The following is a 23,637-nucleotide window of genomic DNA, read 5'->3' on the forward strand; positions in this document are numbered from 1 at the left end:
TACCATAGCGTTAGCACGGGCATGCATGAAAAACGAAGATGTCTTTACACTGCAGAAATCTTTCAAGAAAATCATGCATAGATTATTCTTGTATTGAATATTTAATATATACAATCACCTAAATATTCTAATTAAACTACAAAATTTTGAATTAGGATACGAGGTAAGACATGCAAACAGATATTTTAAAATTACCTGTAGAGTCCAAAAAACTTAATAAATAAATCCTTCTGGAGGCAATACAAATTCTCTGTAATCTTTCATTTGGTGTAGTTAGTGTTATCATAGTACCTGCATGTATTCATGGGAAATAAATCGTGGACAAATGTGGACACTTTTTGGTGCGACATTCCAACATGGGTCCATCGTTCTGCCAATATCCTTGAGGCAGATCACATAAAGAATGAGAGTCCCTCTATGAGATTGCTCACAAGAGACTTAAACTTATATCTGATCATGATAATGTTGAATTGCTTTGCATCAAAAGCATCGGCAATGATAAACAGGGACATTGGTTTTAGTATGCATAGTGGAGGAAAACACAACCTTGGCCTTCTCAGCAGCTTTTCTAAGCCTTTACAGTGCTAACTTATCCTTACTCAGATAGTCAAGAGGTGCACCATAAAATTATGCACCACTAAGAAAAGTGTCATCATTGGTTGCCTTGACCTGAAAAATGTGTCGAAATTAAGAATTATAACACCTAATTCAACATCTTAGAACAGACACTCAAGTGGATACCTTGTTCTACAATATATGTCTGTGTGGAATAGTCCTAAAGCCACACATATTTATACGGTGAGCATAACATACTTTGTTTTAAAATTTTATAAGAGATTTTTTAAGACACGTAGTATTATCCATATGGCAGGCACTAATATTTATATATATACTCGAACATGTGTGTACAGGATTATATAGAGATGCAGCGGAACTTATTCATGGATTTATTGGCGCATGGAAGAAATGGATATCGGAGAATTCTTTCTGCTGATATAAAATATTATCTTAGCCATATCACGAAAAAGTCTATACAGTAGAGTTTGTGAGCCTGCGACGCCGCGCTCTCCGTGACTGTGTTAATTTCACGAACTTTGCCTTTTGAATTAAATATCACTTTAACGTCGGTATTTAATTTAATAGTATTGTTATCTTATCGTGCGATCCGTGTGTTTTTAGTACAAAAGATTTCGTTGTCCCATAGCAACGCACGGGCACACTACCTAGTCTTACTCAAAAAAAACAAGAAAAACAGCAGCTTCTTCCTCGACTCCGGCGCCCTCGCCCCCGCCACCCCGCCGCGGCGAGCTAGGGTTTCGCTGGAGCTCCGTGGCCGTGGCCGCTACCGCAGGATCCGGGCGGGCGTGGGGAGGAGGTGGGGGCGGACGCGGGGAGGAGGTCGCCGCTGGGGAGGAGGCGGCCACCGATCGCCGGGGAGAGAGAGAGAGAGAGAGAGAGAGAGAGAGAGAGAGAGAGAGAGAGAGAGAGGAGAGAGAGGAGAGAGAGAGAGAGAGAGCATGCGTGCGTCTGAGAGCCGACCGTGCAGCCCGCGTGAAAGGATGAGTCGCGTGCGTGTATGGGGCCCTATGCGTGCGGTGGGATTAAAAACGGCCGGCTCGGCTTACCCCATACCCGGCTTGTTCGGCTTCTTTTTTTAGCCAGAACAGTATTTTTCTCTCACAACATTTTCAGCCAGAACAGTGTTTTTCAGTCAATTTCAACCAAAATTTAGCAAGCCAAACGGGGCTATTACCTTTTGGAATATAGAATTCTCGTTGATGACGCCTTTTAATTTGCCACCTCCGGTGGTGGTTCACCTGTATCTTTCCTAATATCAGACAAATAACACCGTCCCCTCTCGCTAAAATGAGAATTTGCCGACAAAACTGTCATTGATCTTGACTCATGAGAATTTTTTTCAAAATACATCAATGATTATGCCAACTTCTACCTCCTCAGACGATAAATACAAGTTGTTTAAGACATCCGTCCTGTTCGTTTGGGCTTGTTTGGTTGATAAGCCATGGCTGAAAGTACCATTGGCTGATTTAATATAAGAGAAAAATATTGTTCGTTGGCTGAAAAAGCACGGCTTATAAGCCACACAAGCCCAAGCGAACAGGGCGATTAACGCCCATCCGCAACTTCTACCCTGGGACTATGACTAGTAATCTCTGTTCCATAAATCTAGAGCCTATTTGGAACTAATCTGCTCCATAAAATCGGGCTCCATTCCACCAACCCCACCAAAGAGCAACTCCACTCTCTATTTTACCTTCCACCACACCACCTCAGAGTGGCTCTGCCTATTTGGCTTGCATCTCAGGCTCTCAGTCTCAGCTCTAACTCCAGGTTTTGCAGGTTTTTGTGAGAGAAGTCTGCCCGTGGAATGTTATATGGTTTAATATTTGATACTTGTAGCATATCCGAGAGAGTGGTATTTTTGTCGGTATATTTCATCAATTTGTTTCAAAGTCGCGGCTTTTTTCTGCACGCTTTCCATAGACAAATGACGTGAACCTGTGACTGTGATGCTCCAAATATCACCAAGAATCTTATCTTTTGTTACACACCCGTGAATTTGATTTGATATATCTTACTTTTTGTTACATGCCCGTGATTTGCTACATCTTATTTTATTTCTACCATGATGACAGCACTATATGTTGAAAAAAACTGTACAAATAATTGAGCGGGCCAATATAGGAGGTATAGCACAGCGCCCCAGGACCTTGTGGCGCTTTATCGAATACACATGCATAGGCGCCGAGGCCCAAGTGCCTGACTTGGCGACGCCCAACCACGAGGCGTACGCATTTCAGAGAATACTATAAGTCTATACAACACACCACTACCATGCAATTTGTAGCAAACGAAACTGATACCAATTGACATTGCATTTCATGTCGTCTTCAGAGTGCATCTCATCTAAGCAGGAGAAACTGAAATCAATTTCCATACCTAGAATATCGGCTCCAACACGGCCAGGAACATGTCTTTGCCGGCGCTGCCTAGCTGCTGAATCCATCTGGGGAAGCCCTTGATCGCAGCTCACCTGGCCGCCCACTACTACAGCCAATTATTTCAGAGGCTCAGGCAAGATTATGAAACATTTGGGGATAACATAACTGTCGGTTTTATTTGAAAACCGTCAGTGATGCTAGGGACGCATGCAAATTCATAGAAGGCATGCATAGCTTGCAAGAACAGGACAATAGTAGGAACGAGAAATTCAGAGACATGAATCCAGACCTGAGACAGCAGCCACTCCAGAGTTGGGCGCGTCCATCGCCGCGGCCATATCTTCCAAGCCAGACGCCTAAAAAATGGCTAGCCAAACAAACAGCAGCAGGTGGGCAGTCCTCGCGACCCACGTACTGGTGCAGACATGCAGTACTATACGCGCTGCGTGTGGCTGAGCTCCATGGATCTGCCCTGACGAAGCCCGCGGGCACACGCACAACCAGGCCCTCTGCACAACTCACTGGACCCACCTGCGTGCTGAGCTCCGGGAGGTAGACGACTCGTCGGGGGAGCTCGCTGGCGCCGCAGGTGTGGGATCCAAGTCGCCGGGGAAGGGAAGAGAGAAGGCGGGGGTGAGCGCGGCATGTGTGGCGTCGAGGAGACGAGGCAAGGCGGCTTGCGCTGAGGCGGGGGAGGTCTGAGCTTTGGCAACACTACTGGAAAACCGAGATTTGCCTAGTGTTTAATGGTTTGCCTAGTGCCAATCGTCGGACACTAGGCAAAGAGCTTGTTTGCCGAGTGTTAGACCCCGGAGCACTCGGCAAAATAAAGGCACTAGGCAAAATAACGATTTGCCGAGTGTCGACACTAGGCAAAGAAATCCACTCGGTAAATGACCATTTTGCCTAGTGTCAATACTAGGCATACCATCACACTCGGCAAAGGCTGCCGGAAGGCAACCGCCGTTACCATTTTGCCGAGTGTCTTCCGTTAACACTCGGCAAAATTAGAACTTTGCCTAGTGTCTCCGGACGACACTTTGCCTAGTGTCTTACAGAGACACTAGGCAAAATATTTTTTCTTTTTTTTTATTTTAGCTTCCAATTTTTTTTCTGTAGCTTTCCTACTATACCATGACTAACATGTTGAAAGTTGGCACAATTTTATGAAATTTTGCTATATTTCTTTAGTTTATTTAATTTCTTTGAATTTTTTCGACAAATGCAAATTTGAACTGCAAGTGTGACGAATAATGGCAATTCATGAATGCAAAAATGATATTCATGTTAGTAAGTGTTAGTTGAGGCCGTATCCAGAAACAGACCAAAAATTTCACACATCTTCACGTCGAGACATGACCACGAACTTGCGAGCAAATAGTTTTTAAATTCTATTAAATGAAAACGGAGTCTGAAATTCATGAAACTTGTCGACAAGTCAAGATATCGCATGCGGGTGCCATGATAAAAATTTAAAAAGATTTCGAGCACATCGTCACATATGATGCTTAGAAACCCTAACATCTCCACTCTTGGCGCCGCTATGGGGCGGACCATGCCAGCTAGCCTAGTCTTGCCACTTCCTCAAGTAGCTACTCCTGTGAGTACCAATATATTACCTATTATGTTCCAACCTGACATAGGGCACACTAGAAAAAATATGCAATCTCAAACATACAATATGGTGTTGGTGGTGACGGCAGTTGTAGTTGTGGTGTGGTGGTGGCAGTTGTGGTGTTCGGGTGGTGGTGGTGTTGGTGGTGGTGTATTGATATGTATGTTCTTGATGGTCATCGTGCCGTTTGTTTTCTTGCAGGGTTTGGAAACCTCTCCATGCAGGGGAGGTTCTGCTGAATTTTTTTAGTGACGGTATCCTTTTCATTTTTTTCAGCATCAATCGGGCGTCGCATCGAATCAAATTGGAGGGTCGCCGGCTTCACAGATTGGAGCGTCGCCGGCACCACAGCTTGAGCCGAATCAAGTGGAAGGGTCGCCGGCTTCACAAATTGGAGCGTCGCCGGCACCACAGCTTGAGCCGAATCAAGTGGAAGGGTCGCCTGGAGCATCAAACCACGGGCCTCTTCACCCTTGACAATCGTCGTGATCAGCTTGTTGTGAACTTTGTTAAGAAATTTGATTGTGCACTTATGAACTTGTGAACTTGTGGCACATTTGGACTTTTGGTATGAACATGTGATATATGTGAACATGTGGTTCTTATTTATGATTCATGTGATATATTTGTGGTGTTTGAATATGATTTATATTTGTGTCGCAAATGGAATAATAAAAAAAAAATCAGCTTCTGGTTACTTTGCCTAGTGTCAGGGGTCTGACACTAGGCAAAGGGGCCACACGTGGCACACCTGGGAATAGGCTTTGCCTAGTGTCAGGAAACTGACACTAGGCAAAGTAGGCAGTTTGCCTAGTGTCGGAGGCCTGACACTAGGCAAAGCTTGGCATATTTGCCTAGTGTAGGCGGCCTGACACTAGGCAAAGCTTGACATATTTGCCTAGTGTCGGACGCCTGGCACTAGGCAAACCTTGCATACTTTGCCGAGTGTCAGACCTCCGACACTAGGCAAAACGTCCGTTACGATTTCCACCGTCAGTGGAATACTTTTGCCGAGTGGTGTCCTTGACACTAGGCAAACACTTTGCCGAGCGTCCGAGGTTTGACACTCGGCAAAGTGCTCTTTGCCTAGTCCGCCTCTGCCGACCCTTGTTTGCCTAGTGTGATACTAGGCAAACTGTTTGCCTAGTGTTTTTGGGCCTTTGCCTAGTGCCTGCGGCACTAGGCAAATCCCGCGATTCCAGTAGTGCAACCAATGCAGAGTCCGCACGTCGCGGTTGGCGGAGCCAGGGAGGGGGCGGTGCGGTGGCGGCAGAAGAGGGGAGATGGCGATGGCGGCGATGGAGATGAGAGAGAGACGCTCGGGGAGGGGTGGGGTGGTGACTGGATCAGGATGCCGTCTTGTAGATCCGATCGATGCCACGGTGGGTTGGCCGCTCCATGCTAGATCGAAATGTGGGGTCAAGGATAGGTGACGGACCGCCGAGAGAGGAGGAGAGAGAGACAGCGCACAGGGGTGCCAGGGAGATGGGCGGGCCTGATGGGCCGAGGGTTGCACTGAGGTCCATGTTCTAACAAGGGCCTATTTGAAAGGAGTCTGTATTCTAACAGCATCAACGCGCTTCCTCGAAAGGAGTCACTGACAAGGGCCTTCCTTATCAGAGACTCGTCTAGTTGAGAAGAGTCACTGATAACTTATCATTAGAGACGCGTTTTTCTTTTTGTGGCAGTGGACGACACCTAATAAGTGACGCATTCCCTTTACTCGCGTCACTGATCTCACATTAGTGACATGTTTTAATTCCGAGTCACTGATTGAGGTGTCTCCTTTGTAAAGATGTCAACAGGCCCCGTTCCCCGATTTCCCGCGGGGAATTCACCCATTAGGGGACAGGGATGGTATAAATCTTCTCCCCATGGGGAATCAAATGGGGAAAATCATCCCCATCGGGTATGACGGGGGCGGGGAATTCCCCGTTGACATTTCGACTCCTTTGTCATGTTTTGGCATAGTGGCAGAAATTAATTTGAACTATAAAAAATAGTGAATTGAAGTCTATAAACTCAATACAAAGACTACAAACAAACAACATTTTACGAGCTAGGTCAATATTACAATCAAAGTCTACAAACACATTAACATATAACCACCTCACAAATATTCTTCTGGCAACCGAGTGAGGTCTCAGAGGTTCAAGAGCATGCTGAGGGGGTGGAGAGAGACAACTGAGGTGCACAAGGGTTTGGAACCGTGATGACCGCATGCCTCTAGCAAACGGCCTCCGCTAGCTCAATGCAGACCAAACAACCAATCAGGGCACCAAAAAGCATTGTGTTGCTACCATGTTGGCCTAGCTTCAACGTGGCTCTATCTTCACAAATATTCTTCTAGTACCTCTCATGCATCATCTTCACTACAAAATGGAAGGTGTACATGAACACCTTTCTCTCATAGAGAACACATATCAAGGCTATACACAAGTGGCCAAGAAACATGCAGGGGGCCTAATAAGCTAGCTCATTTGTCCACGGAGGCATATCTGATGGTATCCTGAGAAATAATCCAGCAGGGAGATCCGCTTGCAACCAGCAGCTTTATCGACAGAGGCATCGATCCATGGAAGAGGGAATGGGTCTTTCTTGTAAGCTTTGTTCAAGTCTGTGAAGTCTATACACATCCTCATCTTGTCATTCTTCTTTGGGACCAAGACCACATTTGCTAGCCAGTCTGAATACTTGACTTTCTTGATGACCTTCGCATCTAGCAGCCTCTGTACCTCAGCTTTTGCTGCTAAGATTCTGTCTTCTGACATCTTCCTCTGTCTCTGCTTTTTGGCTTCATGTTTGGGTTGATGTCTAGAGAACGCTATATGATGTCTCTGCTGACTCCTTGCAAATCGGAGGCTGACCATGCGAAGATGTCCTTGTTTTTAGCAAGGACCTCAAGGACTTCCTCCTCTTTTTTGTTGGAAAGGTTGCCTCTGATGGTGACTTTCTTCTCTGGGATTGCGTCTTTGAGTGGGACTGTCTTTGTTTCTTCTTGTTCTTTAAGGTATGTCTTCCCTTTAGGCATGTCCAGAGGCTCCGGCGCGCTATTGCTAGCTGTTTGAACAGAGTTTATGTTCCTTTGAGACTTGTGGATTGCTCTTTCTATATTTCTTGCTTTTTCTAACTGCCATGTACAGTGATGACACCGTGAAGAGCTAGCATTTTCAAACAAAGATATCCCATGTGGATGGCGACATTGAACTTGTTTGCAAAGCCTCTGCCGAAGATTACATTGTATGGGTAGTGAAGGTCAATGACATCGAAGGTCACATACTCTGTTCTTGCATTCTACTGATTTCCAAAGGAAACAAGCAGAGAAATATTCCTCAAAGCTTCAATCCTCCTGCCACCGAAACCGACCAATGGAGAATCTGAAGGTTGCAGTTGGTTTCTGCTTAGTTTCATTTGATCGAAGGCATTGACAAAGATAGTATCTGCTGAACTCCTAGAATCAACCAGTATCCTGTTGATTTCCCAAGCTGCAATATTGGCCTTGATTACTAACGCATCTACGTGATGGTAGCACTCTAGGTTGAGGTATTCCTTAGAGAAGGTAAGGGTGTCTTTGACCAATCTATGTAGCAGACTGGGCCTTGAACTGCTACATTGTTGATGAGTCTAAAGTGATCCTTTTTCTGTTTCTTTGTTTGGAACTCTAGTAATGAGTTGTATGTAGAGGTGTATGTGGATTGAGCTGGTTTTCTAAAAGGGGTTCATTTTTTTGGGGGGGCATTTTTGTTGTCTGCAAGGGTGGGGGTAAGGCTTGAAGCTGTTTATTTGGAGCTTGCGTAGGTTGGCTTGTCTCAATGTAAGAGATATGCGGAGGCCTAGGATTTACATAGGTCAAATTGGTCTCTGCAAGGTGATTACTGCACTGCCCTTGTTGAGAGGGTTGCTGGGTAGTAGGTCGCCATGTGGGCAAGAAGTTGGTATAGTATGCTACTGCTAAGGTTGACGGGTGTCTGGGTAGAATTCAAGCTTGGATACATGGGGCAATATGGTTGCTGCTGCCCGGCCATGGCGGAGGTATGGTTGACTTCCCTTGTTGGTTGCTGCTGTGGAGGCTGCGTGTTTTCCCTGCTCTTGATTCTCTCTTGTATTTCTTTGACATCTGGATAATCTCTGGGGATGTGCCCCTTGTTCTCTTCATTGAAGAAGCAGTACTGCCTTTGGGGCTTTGGGTTTTTATTCCTATTCCAGTTTTTGCCTTAGTTATTTCTTCTGGTTTCTTGCTGGTTGTAAAGCCTGTTGCTTTGGTCTTTTGGCTATTGCTACTGAGGCTGCTGGTTGCTTTCTTGATTTATGTTAAGGACTTGCTGGTCTTGCCTTCGCTGTGGCTGATTGTGATTTCTATTATCCATTGGGGTTTTGCTTTGGCCCTGATTTTGCTTGTACTGACACTGTTCTTCGAGTCTTCTGCGAAGGTCACTGTCAGATCTACAATATTTTTCAAACTCATTATATAGCTCTTCGATTGTGGAGGGTTTTTCTCTGGCAACGTGGCCCGCGAAGGCTCCGATGCGGAGGCATTTGATTGCTGCTTCAATTGCTACATCTTCGGGTACATTGGGTGCTCGAGCTTTGAGATGTAGCAAATCACAGCCATTCAATGCGCAGACGTACAGCTGGAGGGAGAGGAAAGCAACGTGTACGTACTCTTGACGCCTAGTTCTGTCGAAGCCGTGAGGAGCCGAGCACTGTCGGGGAGTCACGCGAAGCCGGGGGAGCCGCTGCCTGAGTCGCACGGAGCTAGAGGATGTCGGAGCCGAACCAGAAGCTCATGATGGAGGACGTGCGAAGCCGTGCTGGTGTTTGAACGTGCAACAGGCGGTGTGGCCATGGACGGTGAGCCGCGTGTGCCGAGCGGCGGGTGGCAAGACCGCAGGCGGTGGGCCGAGTGCGGCGTGACTTCTATCGCGAACTTTATACGCCTACGGACTAAAAAGGGGTAGGAATCCTTTTTTTTTGCAAAACGAAGTGGTAGAATTCTATATTTGTATAATAGGTGATTGCCTGTGCGTTGCAATAGAAAAAAAAACTATACCATGATAATTCAAATTTGAACATGTGTTGTATCATTAAAAAACGACCAACATTCCGTTTATAGCTAATCATCAATATTACATGAGTTCTCACTTAGCCTGAACAGTTAGAATATAAAATTTCAAGTTTTAATGTGAACAAACAGAAACATCGAGTCTTGATTGATACAATGAAATTATAGTATAGATAATCATTGGATTAAAGATAATCACATAATCAGACCACAATTGCCATGTAACACCACTGTTTTACAATAAATTGATTACCGAATCTGACATCCATGGCTCCTTTGATCAGGCTGTTAGATGTCTACAATTTTTTGGATAAGAAATGTTGGTTTCTTCAAATATATATTCACAAATGTAAATTCACCTTCCAATGAATCAATCTCAAGTTCAGTCTTTTCAATCTCCTTGAAAATGTTTTCCTTCAGTGGCAGCAACTTACATGTACTGGTTGGGCCGTTTGAATCCACAGATCAATAATCATCATGTTGGATAAGTTCAACAAGCATGTTCGCAAGGAAATTAACAGGATCATCACCGAGCTGATCTAACTTGATGGCAAATTCATTTTTGAAAGCTTTATCACCAACAAGTATATGAATTTACCCCCTGTACAGCCCATGGTGTAATTGAAAAATTATACAGCTGCTGAAAAAATTCTTTTGCGCCACTCCTTTGTACCTCCACAAGGGCCCCAAGTGGATCTGCTTCAAGAGAGCACAAATGGTTCAGCTATGTAATGCAGCAAGTTCGAACTGAAGATTTGTCTTATCGCCAAACTGAACATGTTCCTGCGTAAAATTAAAGTGAGACTGAAACTATGAATGACTGAAGTTGAACAGACTGAACACAAATAAATCAATATAAAGATTGGTTGGTGGACAAACTGATTGTGTACAGGAAGATGAAAATTCTATACAACAGAACCATAGAGGTCATCCATTTATTTATATTTATATTCTTATAGTATAGTGCCCGTGCTAACGCCACGGACCATATTAAGTCAAAAGTTAATTCTAGAACAATATTGGTCTCACGCCGTGCTAACGCTAGTAGTGTGCCATGCTAATGTTGAAACAACTTTGTTTCGGCCTAATCATAGCATCTCTAGTCAATGCCATGTCTAACAGAAGCGTGGCATTAGGCCCGAAATTTCATTTCATTGTAGTTTTTTTGTCTGTAGCATATCATTATAGTTCATAAACTAAAAGACGTTAATAAGTTAACAGGCAGTTATTATAACCCCTCAGGGACCCGATTTAAATCACACCACAGCTGAATTAAACAACTACAGATGGGGCTCCATCCCAGATTAGATCAGAGGTTATGGTCGAATGATAGACACTTGCAGCAGAAAGAAGCAGCTGTTGTTTACATTGTCAAACGGCACTTCCTATCGGTAGGTCTTGAGATCCTCATTGGGACTACAACTACGTCTATATAATCAGATTAGCATTTCTTAGTAGTCAAATATGTTGCTATTTAAATCCAAACAAAAATAATAATTGAGATGTCAGGCAAATACTAAATCCTTCGTTGAGATAAGCCTTAGATCATTGAGACATTTGGTCAAGCAGATCCTGTGCGTGGTTATCATTGCATTTAGCCTATTATGTCGAGTGCCCTCACCTTGATTTGTTGTAGACTTTGGAAATTAGGGAGTCTCGCCATCCAGCAGCATAATGGCAAGAACGCATCCAGCACCTAGAAGGTCTGATGTGTGTGCACTGGAGTTCGACCTCAGGACACGTTGACCGAGTTTATTGTGCTGGAGATGTGCAACGTCTCGGCGTCAGGCTTGGCTTTGATGCGCCTATGATTTTTGTGCCCTGCAAATGCATAACCCAGTACCAACTCAATTTGCAGTAAACATTAGCAAGACCTGATGTGATTTCCATCCGTCCCAAAACCAGAGAACTGAAACGGGCATCGAATAAATCACATCTGAAAATATATCCGCACCAACACGAACGAAGACTGAAACATGAAACACGCATTGTTTCTGATTTGTGCTGCGTTTTCACAGACAAATACCACAGCGGACTGGAAGGCAAATACAAACTCAAGAACACGAATCCGATCATTGAGGCAACAGAGGACCAGCAATCTCCAGGAAAACACAGGAATAGGCCATCCGACATCCAGAAGGCAGTAAACCATACCTCTCGCCAATCCTTGGTGGAGATTCAGATTTCGGAGATGCAGGCGAGACGGTGGAAGAAGCAGGTTGGCAATCGATGGCTCCCCTTGCCGCCACCGCCGTCGAGCAGAGGAGCAGCTGCCTGGTCTCTCTCCCTCCACAAATGTCACGTGTGCAGACATCGCCCTGGGGGCTCTCGACCGCGCCGAGACGCCGCCGCTGCCCTGCGCAACCCTAGCCCTGCGGGCGGGTGGGCTGCGGCGACAACGGCAAGCAGCAGGAGGAGCGCGCGCCGCCGCCGCGAGGGCCACGCTAGTCTGCTCGGTTGCTACACGAAGCTTCCGCAGCCGCCAGGAGAGGAAGGATGTCGGCGCTAGGCAGCCAGGCGGGGCAGCGTCGCGTCCGCATGGCCTAGCTGGGATGCACGGAACGATGGCGACTGGCGCCTCAAGGAACCGGGCCTCGTGGACGCGGTCTAGCCAGGCCAATAGCGGCTGCCCTGAGAAGGGAGCACGCCTGTGAAGGGAGACGCGGCGAGGCTCTCGACGCTCACGGTCGGCTCGGTCTGGCGGATCCGGGAGGCAGCGGCCGGCGGGATCAACGGGTAGGGCTCGCATTATGATCGTGCGTTTCCTTTTTTTCTTTTTTTATTAGAGCGAGCGGCTTTGATGTCGCACCCGGGATATATGAGAGCGAGCCGGAATAGTTATAAATGTTTTAGTTGTAGAGATAGAGATTTGTATATATTGAGTCGGTGAAATTATCAGAGTACCTTTTATTTTTTAATAACTAAAAATTACTTAAAATTTTATAGGTGCTGGTCCGTATGTTTTGGTACTGGTCCCACGTGTACTCCTACTTCTCGGTACTTCCTAGTACTTTTTCTGTGGTACTTCCTATTTTTTCACCGTCAGATTTGAACAAATGAACAGTCCATATTTTTTCCAATCGCCCTAATACTTATAAAAAAAATATGGCCATCCACGGGACAAGATTAGACAGTGTAAAAATAGGAGGTAACCACACGAAAGTACTCAAAAATACCAAATTGGTGGGGGATGGTACTAAAATAGGTGGGACAAAGTACTAAAATAGGTGGGCCGGTTCCATATTTTTCTGAATTTATTTTGTTTATGATAAGGATAATTTGGTAACTTCAGTATAGGAAGCACCGTGACCGTTCTTTCTTCGTGCTCATTCCGACACTGTCGTTCTTACTTCTCACCATCGGCAGCACGAGGACCGTCGCCGCCGCGCGTCCGTCCCTCCGTCCGCAACTCTGGGGGAACTCGGAATCCTGTAGAGCGAACCCAGGTTGGGCTGGCCGGCCTTGGCGTTCGCCGCCGCCTCCAGAACCGCCCGGCGGAACAGTCGTAGCTCGCTAGCTTCCTCCTCCCTGTTTCCAGCACCAACGCCCACCTCCCCACAGATGCGTTCCCCACTGCTGCTAGCACGCGCACACGTTCAGAGGAGGAGGGAAACTCGAAGCTTTGGGCAGACCGGCCATGGTGTGTCCGCCGTGCGCCTCCAGCGCCATGCAGCGGCACAGCACGCGGTTGTCGCTCTCCTCTCCAACTCCGGCGACGACGCCCATCAACACTGGACGCCTTCCGCGCCCCCGCTGCTCCCGTGGTGTTCGTAAAGGAGGAGCTTGAGAAACAAATATGATGCTTTGCCAGGAATTGCTACCACTCAAGGTTCCACGGTCTGCTAAATGCTAACTGTCCAGTTTCTCATTCAGACAACTTCGTGTTCGACAAGGATGGCGCAGCAGCAGAGCGTGGCTGTTGTCTTCGGTTACTCAAGGGAGGAGCCTCTAGCGGTGGTGCCCTGGGCTCTTCAGTGTGGATCGAGAGAGGAGCGCCTAACGGCGGCGGTGGCGATGACGAGCTATCGAGAGTTCAGGGCGCGACGGCCTCCGATATGATAGAGCCGAGGCCGCCGGGTGTTAACAAAATACCCTCTATAATACAAATTATATTTTATAAATAATCTTCCTCAATTAATTAGCTAAGAAAATAAAAAAATACCTAGAGATACCAGGATACTTTCCCAGCCATTGTAAAAGAGCTCTAAAAAGAAAGGTGCTCGTATACAGCACCTTGTACATTGTTTGTGCTGTTATCTGTCTACTCCATATGCCTCCTGTTACCCGTGCACAGCACCTTGTTTGTTTAAAAGAAAGGGACCGGGGGATATTCTGGAATATTTCGTAGTACGCAAAGGGTAGACTGAATATGAAAAAAGTGTGTGTACCATATACAAAGAGATCGAACTCAAGCAACACTGAAAAGGATGCCACTTTATGATCCCAACTACCACGGTGTTCCCCCACCTCATAATTCGTGTTACGGAGCCGAAGGTCTCTCAACACCTTTGGCAGGGTTGAGTATTCAACGACTCAACAGAGAGAATTGGGAAGGCACCAACAACATACATGATTGGTGGTCTATGTTGGCAAATGTAGAAGGTGTGCCTATAAAGGCAGTGTGCTCCCTCATCTTACTCATGGTTTGGGAACTTAGACTTGAAAAGAAATTTCAAGGGTATTTCAACAAAAAAAACTATCCTCGATCTCCCTTATTAACAAAAATGAGTGGTCAGGTAGAAGCTTGGCATACAGCCGGCCAGAGCGAGGTGCCTTGCACCATTCATTAACAAAAATATTTTGAGGGCTACTGCTGGAGTGCAGCCTAGAAAATAGAGCCCTCAAAATGGGAGGAGCCCTCAAATAATCCAAAATAGGGGGGTCATTGCTAGAGTTGTTCTTAGTCGGTGATCAAGCTAGGATTTTACTATTGCCGAGTAAAATTGGACCTTTCCCAATTACATTGCCAGCGAATGGTGATGCTGAGATGTGTGCAAGCAATAGAAAACGACATGTGCTGTGGTAGTACGTACTCGTGGACGCCAACTCGTACATACACGTAGTTTACGGGTTGTATTGGCATGTATTCTCAGTCAACCATCACGCGCAGGAAACAATGACTGAAAAGGACAGGAATAGGAAAAAGAATTTGACAATTGGTGTTTCTGTAATTCTAGCTCTTCATTCATTCACATATATTGGAATTCCATTATTACGTATACATAGCAGCATGCAATTTGCCAATTTGGGGTACACCAAACAAAGCCGTCTTAATCCAAGTGGGGAGTATATGTTTTTGCCCGGCTGCTGAGGGTTCAGTTGATGTAAGCAACCGGACAACTCACTGCTGAGGTTTTCTTTCTTTTATCTTTTTGCCCGGCCCGCTTTTTTTATGCCAATTTTTTTCAGCGGCGAACAGGTGCGGTTTTGGGTTTCTACTATTTCGCGCCTACGGTTGGCCCTGCCGGTGGGATAATTTGGCAGAAGTTTTTACTTATATAATTCCCGTGTGTGTACTAAAAAGCCAACAAAGGAATATTCACACCGACAGAAAAATAACTAATTTTTTCTGTGTGTACTATTTACACCGACAGAAAATATATGTGTTTCTATGTCGGTTGAAAAAAAACCGACAGGGAAACATCATTTTCTTGTAGTGACTAGTGCAAACGAATCTGGCGGGCTATCAAACAAGCAGTCCACACAGTGGGAGACAAAAAATTCACAAAACTAATTCGCTACAGCTGATGTTAGCTCTTCAAAAGAAAAAAAAAAGTTCCCTACATTGCTTAGTGGCACATACAACCTTGAGAGTTAAGATTTATGGGGCGCAATAATAGTTATTTCCAAGAGATTCTCAATTATTGATATTGGTTCGGTAATCATACGGTGCACTTGTCTATGAAAATATTACTACAAAAAGCATTTGTAACAACGCCTCCTTTTTTAAGGGGTGGCTCAATCTAAAAGCGCCTCTAAAAATGGTTACCAAAACGAGCCGCCTCTAGAAATGCTTTTGTAGGGGCAGCTCTAAAACCAGCCGCTCCTACAAATCAAGTTCTAGAGGCGGTTGGATCTAGAACCGTCTCTAAAAATGGGTGCCGAATAGTAAAATTACTTATTGAAAATTGAATTTTTCAAACAATCTCAGATAGAGAAATGACCAAAAGGAAAGTTGTAGATCCCGAAAAGTTATACAACTTTTTCATTTGAAATCGTCTATCTAAAGAAAATTAGTTTTGAATTTCTCAACTTTAAAATTTGAATTTTTCAAACGACCTTGGATGGAGAAATGACCAAATTGAAAGTTATAGATCTCAAAAGTTATAAAACTTTGTAGTTGACAATTTTTTCATTTGAAATCGTCTATCAAAAAAATTACGTTTAAATTTCTCAAATTTAAAATTCAAATGTTTCAAACGACCTCGGATGGAGAAATAAGCAATAAAACAAAAGTTGTATACTTCGAAAAGTTATACAACTTCGTAGTTGACAACTTTTTCATTTGAAATCATATATCCAAAGAAAATTACGTTTCAATTTCTCACAAATGACCTCTGCTGGAGAAATGACAAAAACCAAAGTTGTAGATCTCGAAAAGTTATAAAACTTTATAGCTGATAACTTTTTCATTTGAATTCATTAAAGATCCCAAATACTTATTTTAAAATTGGACGAAGATAAAATAAAGAGGACGAGTGTCCCAAATAGACACAACTGTGTTATGGGAGCAGTGGTTAGGAAAGAAACACGCGAGGCCAAGGTCGCGGGTTCAAAAAGCCTTGGGCGCACAACGCGCATTTCATGCGAGATTTGTGACTTTGGGGCAGGGCGCAGAGGTCGCGGGTTCGAAACCCCTCGGTCACACAACGCGCATTTTTTGCAAGATTTCTGACTTTGGGGCGGCGCGTGTGCGGTGGTTGCCCGGTGGGGTCTCCTCAAATTAAAAAAAATTATTGGCCTATCCAAGATTTGCGATTTCTGAAAAACGATTTGTAGAGGCAGTTCGTTTTTAGCCGCCCCTAGAAATCGATTTATAGGGGCGGCCTCTAAAAATCGCTGATTTCTAGCGGCGGATGGCTAGGGGCGGCTGGCCCAACCACCCCTACATAGGGTCAGCAGCCGCCCTAGTAATGCTGGCTGGCGTAGTGAAATGAGTTTGCTAAGTCAGTGCACTCTGGATTTATGCCTTGGAGATCACCTTCCCCAATTCCCCATCTATGGCCTCGTTTGGCATTTCTAGGAACTAAACCAAGGGAGAGGTGACCCACGTGTGGTTTAGGTTTGTAACGCCCTATGTTTTGCATCATATTAAAATTCACTAGAAATTTGAACTTTTCAAAATTCCAACTACAAATTAAAACTTGATTAATTTACCTTCCGCAAAACCATTTCTAAAAACTATTTTCCAAAACCCTACATTTAAAATTCACCATATGCATTTGTGTCCCGTAGGAATTAATTATAGCGCTAGGAATATTTCTCGGAGTAGAAAATAGCTCCGCGTCTAAATTGTTTGCATTAGTGCTTGGAATGTTTGTATGCTCGTTTGAATGCTTGCATGTTCGTGGAATGCTTGCGGCACCAAAATATTTCTCGTTTGAATGCTTGCGGCACCAAAATATTCCTTGATCTTCGATTTCAATTCAAATCCATTCCAATTCTCTCTATATATTTATTTTCTGGAAAATGGAAAGGATTACAAAGTAGCAATGAGCCTTTGGGCTCAATCCCTCCCTCCCCTTCCTTTCTGGCCTCCCACGCGGGCCAATTAGCGCGTGCCCGCTCCCTCTCCCCAATGGGCCGGCCTCAGGCCCAGCCAGCCGAACCAGCCGGGCAGGCCCAGCAGCGCCAGCTTCCCTCCCTCCCCTCACCTACAAGCGGGACCCGCACGTCAGCTCTGTCTTCCTCAGAGAGACGACGACGCTGGCCACAGTGGAAGCTCCAAGACCCAGATATTTGGCCGCCAACCGCCATACTGTCCTTGGTCAGAATGGGATAGCCAGTGAGCAAGCGCCACGTCGCCCCGAGGGACCCACGTGGCGGCAACTGCGGCTCCCACTCCCTCTCCCCTTTTCCTCTGTCGACGCGGTCCACGTAAACCCGAGAGAGGAAGTGAGCCGGTTCACAGATCGGTGCACAGCACAGTACGGTCAGCTGGACAGTCAACCAGGACCCACGCGTCAGCCGGCTGGAAATTGCTACGTGCACCCGGGAAGCGTACACGGAAATTAAATTTAAGCCTTTCCCTTTTCAGAAAATTCCTAGAAAAATTCTAAACTAACTAGACACATTATAGAGTCTAGCCAAATTTTTCCATAACTTTTCCATCATCCAAATTCCAGAAATAATTTCTAAATTCCTTTCCATCCGCGTTTGCCGATAAGGCTCTGTTCGGCTTGTATTAAATCGGCTTCTGCTGATTTGTACGGCTAGTTTGTTGTGAGAGAAAAACACTGTTTCACAGCTGATTTATACGGATTAAAGCCGACTGAATAGCACAAGCAAAGAATCCTATAATTCTTCCACCAAAAATCCTCTAAAATCAAACCCTACATATTCATACCCTCTTCCCTAATTTTTGGTGCCCATTTAAATTCTAGTTATATTTATGTTCCATTTCTTTTATTTAATATAACCTGTAGTTGTATCCATCTAGTAACATATTATTCACTGTATACTCGTGTACGTGGGTACATCGTAACACGTACATGAGACACTCAAATTGATGTACACATAGTAATAGTAGGTCACGATCACCGCCCTGTTCGTTTGGGCTTATTTGACTTATAAACCGTATTTTTCAGCCAATGAACAATATTTTTCTCTCACACCAAATCAACTCATAGTACTTTCAGCCATGTCTTATCAGCCAAATAAGCCCAAATGAACAGGGCGCACATGCATAGATAAACCCCGTGAGTATATATAAATATAAATACACACGCACTTAGATACATACTGTGTCGTACCTACGCATGGCTAACCTCCACACTCATTCATTCACTCTAACCCTAGGCATATACAATACGCATGTGCATATATGCCGTTAACATTAGTCACCACCCACACCTCTCACATATAATAATATACGTCGCACACACATAGAAATAATAAGTAGCCCACATGTATCAGCGTACGCAGCAGGTATAAATATACATACTAAGTATCATACTTACACATGGCTAACCTCATACCCCTTCTTCATCTTAATTAAACCAGGCATATACATATGTATACGTGTATGTGCCACAAACCTAGCCATAGCCCACACTATTCCAACCCTATCCCTCTGCCTGGCCTACATTCTTCCTATACGTGCATATAAATGGATATGCATGTATCTAACTAAGACACGTATACGTGAACCTACCTAGTTAACCCCTGGCATATATACATACATGCCACTAAACCTGACTCCACACCCATGCCTAGCCTATATCCCTGTACGTGTATATGAATGCATATACATGTACCTAACCGCTTAACCCCACCTCCACATAATAGGAATACCTGTACATGAATCCACCTAACTAACCCTAGCAAATACCCGGTGGATCTGTTGAAATCAGTCAAGTCATATATACCATGACTTGATCAGGCTTTCTTCTTTCAGGTTCGTATAATAGTGAAAAATAGTGTGGTCTGGGTTTCGCCAAATAACCTCACCACACTAACCTAGCCCGTAGGAGCCACATTGTTGTATGGAATCTCTTCATCCAACTCTTACATCAAATTCACATAGTAATGATAGGCTTAGAAATAAACCCACCAACACGTTAGGATCAAGCCATCTAGGACCATGTTTGAATTCCTTTGGATTGTTTGACTGTACTTGTTGGTTCTTTTCTTGTTTGGTGTTTGCCTTGTTTGTCAACGCTAGACGGCGTAGATAGAAGACGTGGGTAGAACCTAGAAGAACAGTTACACGAAGATAGAGAAGCATGGGGTACACGAGTCAAGATTATGGGATAAGGATGTAATCATCAGCGAGCGGAGGCACGTCCTAACTCCCCCTTCCACCACCACCCTATGTTACCATAAAACCTACTACCTTAACCAAATAATTAAATAATTTAATCTATATTATCCTCTTATGCGATTATGAGAATATGTGTGATGAGGTACTATGATATGATTGAGCTATCGTAATATGATATGAACTATGGTATGAGCTGGTGTACTTTGATATGAGTAATTGCTATGCTTTATAAGCTATTAATTCTTGTAGTATGGCTATGTGATGCTTTGCGAGCATTAAAATAAGAATGAGTTTAAGAAGATCCTAACCTTGTAAACCCAAACTTGTTTTCCGACGGGAGCGGGTGAGGGTAATTCATGTGGTATGAATTACCCTAGCAGGATTGCCTAGTGAGGGTTCCTGTAGGAGATACTCGCTTCGGTCACATAAGGACCGGTTCATAGGCCATCGCCCAGCCTGACATTTCGTATAGCCACATGTCTAGATGGGTAGACTTGATCTCACACCCTGTTAGATAGAAGTATAAATTCTATTAGGAGGCTGGTGTGGCAACGGACTATCAGGAGACGACACGGATGTTGGGTGATCTTCCGTGGTCTGGTCGGCATGGTTGCTATGTGGTGTGTATATATATATATATATATATATATATATATATATATATATATATATATATATATATATATATATATATATATATATATATATATATATATATATATTGGATGTTGTGTGATCATCCAAGCCGTTGTCTACTGGATGTTGTGTGATCATCCAGGTCATTTTCCGACCCCTGAGAAGCCATGGTAGAATTATATGAAAATCTAAGGTCGAGTCTTTCAGGTACGGGATCTCGTTAGGCCTATTTCTACCACTGATCATGGTTGCAAATTGTGCCTATCATATGGGAAAAAATGTACACCCTATGCAGTGTATCAAATATATTCAAATAGCCACGTCCTTGGAATGGGCAATCGCTGGGATGAGGTCAAATGATTAGACTCTTTTATGTGTAATGAAACTGTGTTAATGTGGTAAGTTAATTAATCACTAAAACACCGGGAACTGGCGAGAAAGGTTAATACTCTCCTAGGGCCCAAACTCCCATTATATATAATACCACTCCCAACATACCCAACATATAAATACCTCCACCACCATAAACCACTTCCACATACAGCCTCCGCCATCCACCTCACCTCTACCCCCAAAGTTAGGGCTTGCTGAGTACTTTATGTACTCAATCCACTCCACTCTATGTTTTTAGGAAAGAAGCTATAGGAGCACATACGAGGATGGAACTACCGAAGCTATGCAAGGATAGGACAACAGGAGTACACGCGAGGAAGAAGCCGTATGACTATGTAGGGGATCTACGATAGGACTACCAGGACTAAGATATAGTAATGCGCTTAAGGATAAGGTTTACGTCCGCACTCCAAGTTGCCTATGGGAATGGGGCCACGACGTCTTATGACCGCTACAATAGAACTCTGATATCTAATATAAGGCTAAAGGCCCACTCTATGTAAACACGAACTATGTAACGTGTTTCCCCGGTTATCAATAAAAGTATGGTTTTTATATCAATCTTGTTCAACTATGCGTATCAGCTACTAATCTAGGGACTAATACATGATGCACAGAGGACTCCAAAGTAGGGGCCCGACATGGTTGACCCACGGTGGCCACCCGATCCCCTCGAGGTTGATCCAAGAGCTAGCGACAATGCGAGGCCGAGGGCTGATGCTATGCACATACGCGAGGGCAAGGGCCGACATAGCGCACGCACACGAGAGCGAGGGAGATTCGTTCCACATCTCAACCGATGATTTTTTCTCCCCACGGAACCGCGGATTTGGGCAGCGATCCACGTCGACCCATGACCTGACAAATACATCTTTGCGACACACGGGGGAGCTCGCCTTGGCGTGGGCTCGGTTCCACAGGTGCCGGGGTTTGGAACCCGATCCATGTCATTCCATGGATTTTTGAACTAGTCGTAGATCTTGTTTGGATGTAGTTGGTTTTGCACCAATCCACGTGTGTTGGGTTGATTAGAGTGGAACTTGAACTAAATTTCACTCCAATCTACCCCAACACATGTGGATTGAGGTGAATCCGACGACATCTAAACAAGGCCGTAAGGAAGTTGGAAGCTGCACATCACGCACTGCGCGGCTGGTGGTTCTCGCTGGTGGAGAATATTGTGAAAACCCCTGGTTTATTATTATTTATGGATATCCCCCTAGTCTAGGAAAATCGAAACTCATACATATATATATATATATATGGAAATTATTTTCTACTCCCAGGGAGTAGGTACTCCCATGTCTATATCTCTAGATTTAGGGCGTATATGGCCCGACGAAGTGTATATAGATGGAGTATATAATCATACTAGACCATCTAGGGTACTATGTCTGTAAAGTATGCAAGTATACTTAGAGTATATGGTTATTCTTGTTTTATATACTACTGTCGTAGTATTAAATAACATATTAAAAAATATGGGCTCTTTTGAAAAAATTTCACATAGTAAAGATCTGGAGTATCTTAATATGAGTATATCAACATACTCAAACTGATAAATGAGTATATACACATACACAACTTGATTTATTGATCATGAGAGTAACTACTCCCGGGAGTATATAAAATTATATATATATATATATATATATATATATATATATCCTTGTCTTTTGCTGATAGCCCCTTATTCATGTCGCCATCCAATTTTTATTTTAAAAAACACCTCAGATTTTTATATGAGCACATGTGGGGCACCGTACCTAGGTTTAGTCCCACATCCATAATTGATGTTGGAGGAGCACAACATATAAGGCAGAGGCATCCCTCGTATATCATACTAGTCTTTTGCGTTGAGTTAGACCCCAGACTTTGGTATCTCTTATGGGCTCCGATGGTACTATGATGCTACTGCTCAACTACAACCATGATCTTGTAACTTGACTAATGGAATATGCAATAAACACTAAAAGATGCTTTTTAGCAACATGGAACAAGGGGGCTAGAGCATTGGGCTATTTTATGGTGCTCTAGATTTCTTTCCCTAAGGACTTATCTATAAGTGATCATCCGGGACTTACAGTACAACTATAAGGGCTATATGGCTCTGGCTTTAGCTCAGTATGAGGATATTTTCTAGCTTGTTAGAGGTTACCTTTATTGGTATAAGAATGGCTTGACGAATCGGGTATAGGACAGCCTCTACTCTTATGTGTATAGCCGTGATGGAATTGTGCCATTGGACAGGGGGTTTCTATATCTGTTTGCCGAGTGAATCTAATGACCCTAACTTGTTAGACGAACCTTTGAAAGGCTTCATAGTGAACCCTACCGACCTTCCTTGGAAGTGGGTCAAGAGATTAGCTACCTCGGGCAAAAGGGTAAATCACGACTCACAGTGAAAGTGTACAACATCTGCAGAGTGTAAAATTGGTATATCAGCCGTGCTCACGGTCACGAGCGGCCTTGGAACATTTACGGAACAGATGATGAACACTGATGATACTGATGATAAAGATGCTCACTAATGATTACTGTTTATGCTATTCATTATTCATGTTTACCTGATCACATGTTTATATGGGCTTGTGAATAAACTTGTTGCCACCACCCAATTGCTAAAAGATGACTCATTAAAAGCTAATCGCAGTTAAACCAGTGTCAGCCTTTTGAGCCTCATGAACACCATGATATATTTGTTGAGTACGACATGTACTTACGCTTTCTTTATTTTCACATATTTGGATAAAAATCCCGGATGGGTACCAGATTGCTAGAGTTTGGAGGAATTAGACTTGTGATCAACCAGTCAGTTGTCCCTGTGGAATTGGAGTCTTCACCCAAAGATCGAAGTTGTCTTTCTGATGTTTGCTGTCTAAGGTTATATTCTTTATACCAAGTATGTTATATGTTGAGCATTGTCTTTCAATATTACCCTTATTTGTAGCTATATGTAAAATTTGGCTTTCTGGGCTCACATATG

The 23,637-nt window shown here is 44.1% G+C and overlaps 1 non-coding gene and 1 pseudogene across 1 annotated transcript; both read right to left on the reverse strand.

The window, feature by feature from the left end:
- Positions 1-10,698: 10,698 nt before the first annotated feature.
- On the reverse strand, positions 10,699-10,779 carry LOC136530309 (small nucleolar RNA snoR2/U65; annotated as a pseudogene).
- A 94-nt stretch (positions 10,780-10,873) lies between these two features.
- On the reverse strand, positions 10,874-11,057 carry LOC136530308 (small nucleolar RNA Z112). The gene has a single exon (XR_010777745.1). It is a non-coding gene; the product is annotated as a small nucleolar RNA Z112 (small nucleolar RNA).
- Between the last annotated feature and the right edge of the window lie 12,580 nt (positions 11,058-23,637).

Source organism: Miscanthus floridulus, unplaced genomic scaffold, assembly GCF_019320115.1.
Source record: "Miscanthus floridulus cultivar M001 unplaced genomic scaffold, ASM1932011v1 fs_106_2_3, whole genome shotgun sequence".
NCBI lineage: Eukaryota > Viridiplantae > Streptophyta > Magnoliopsida > Poales > Poaceae > Miscanthus > Miscanthus floridulus.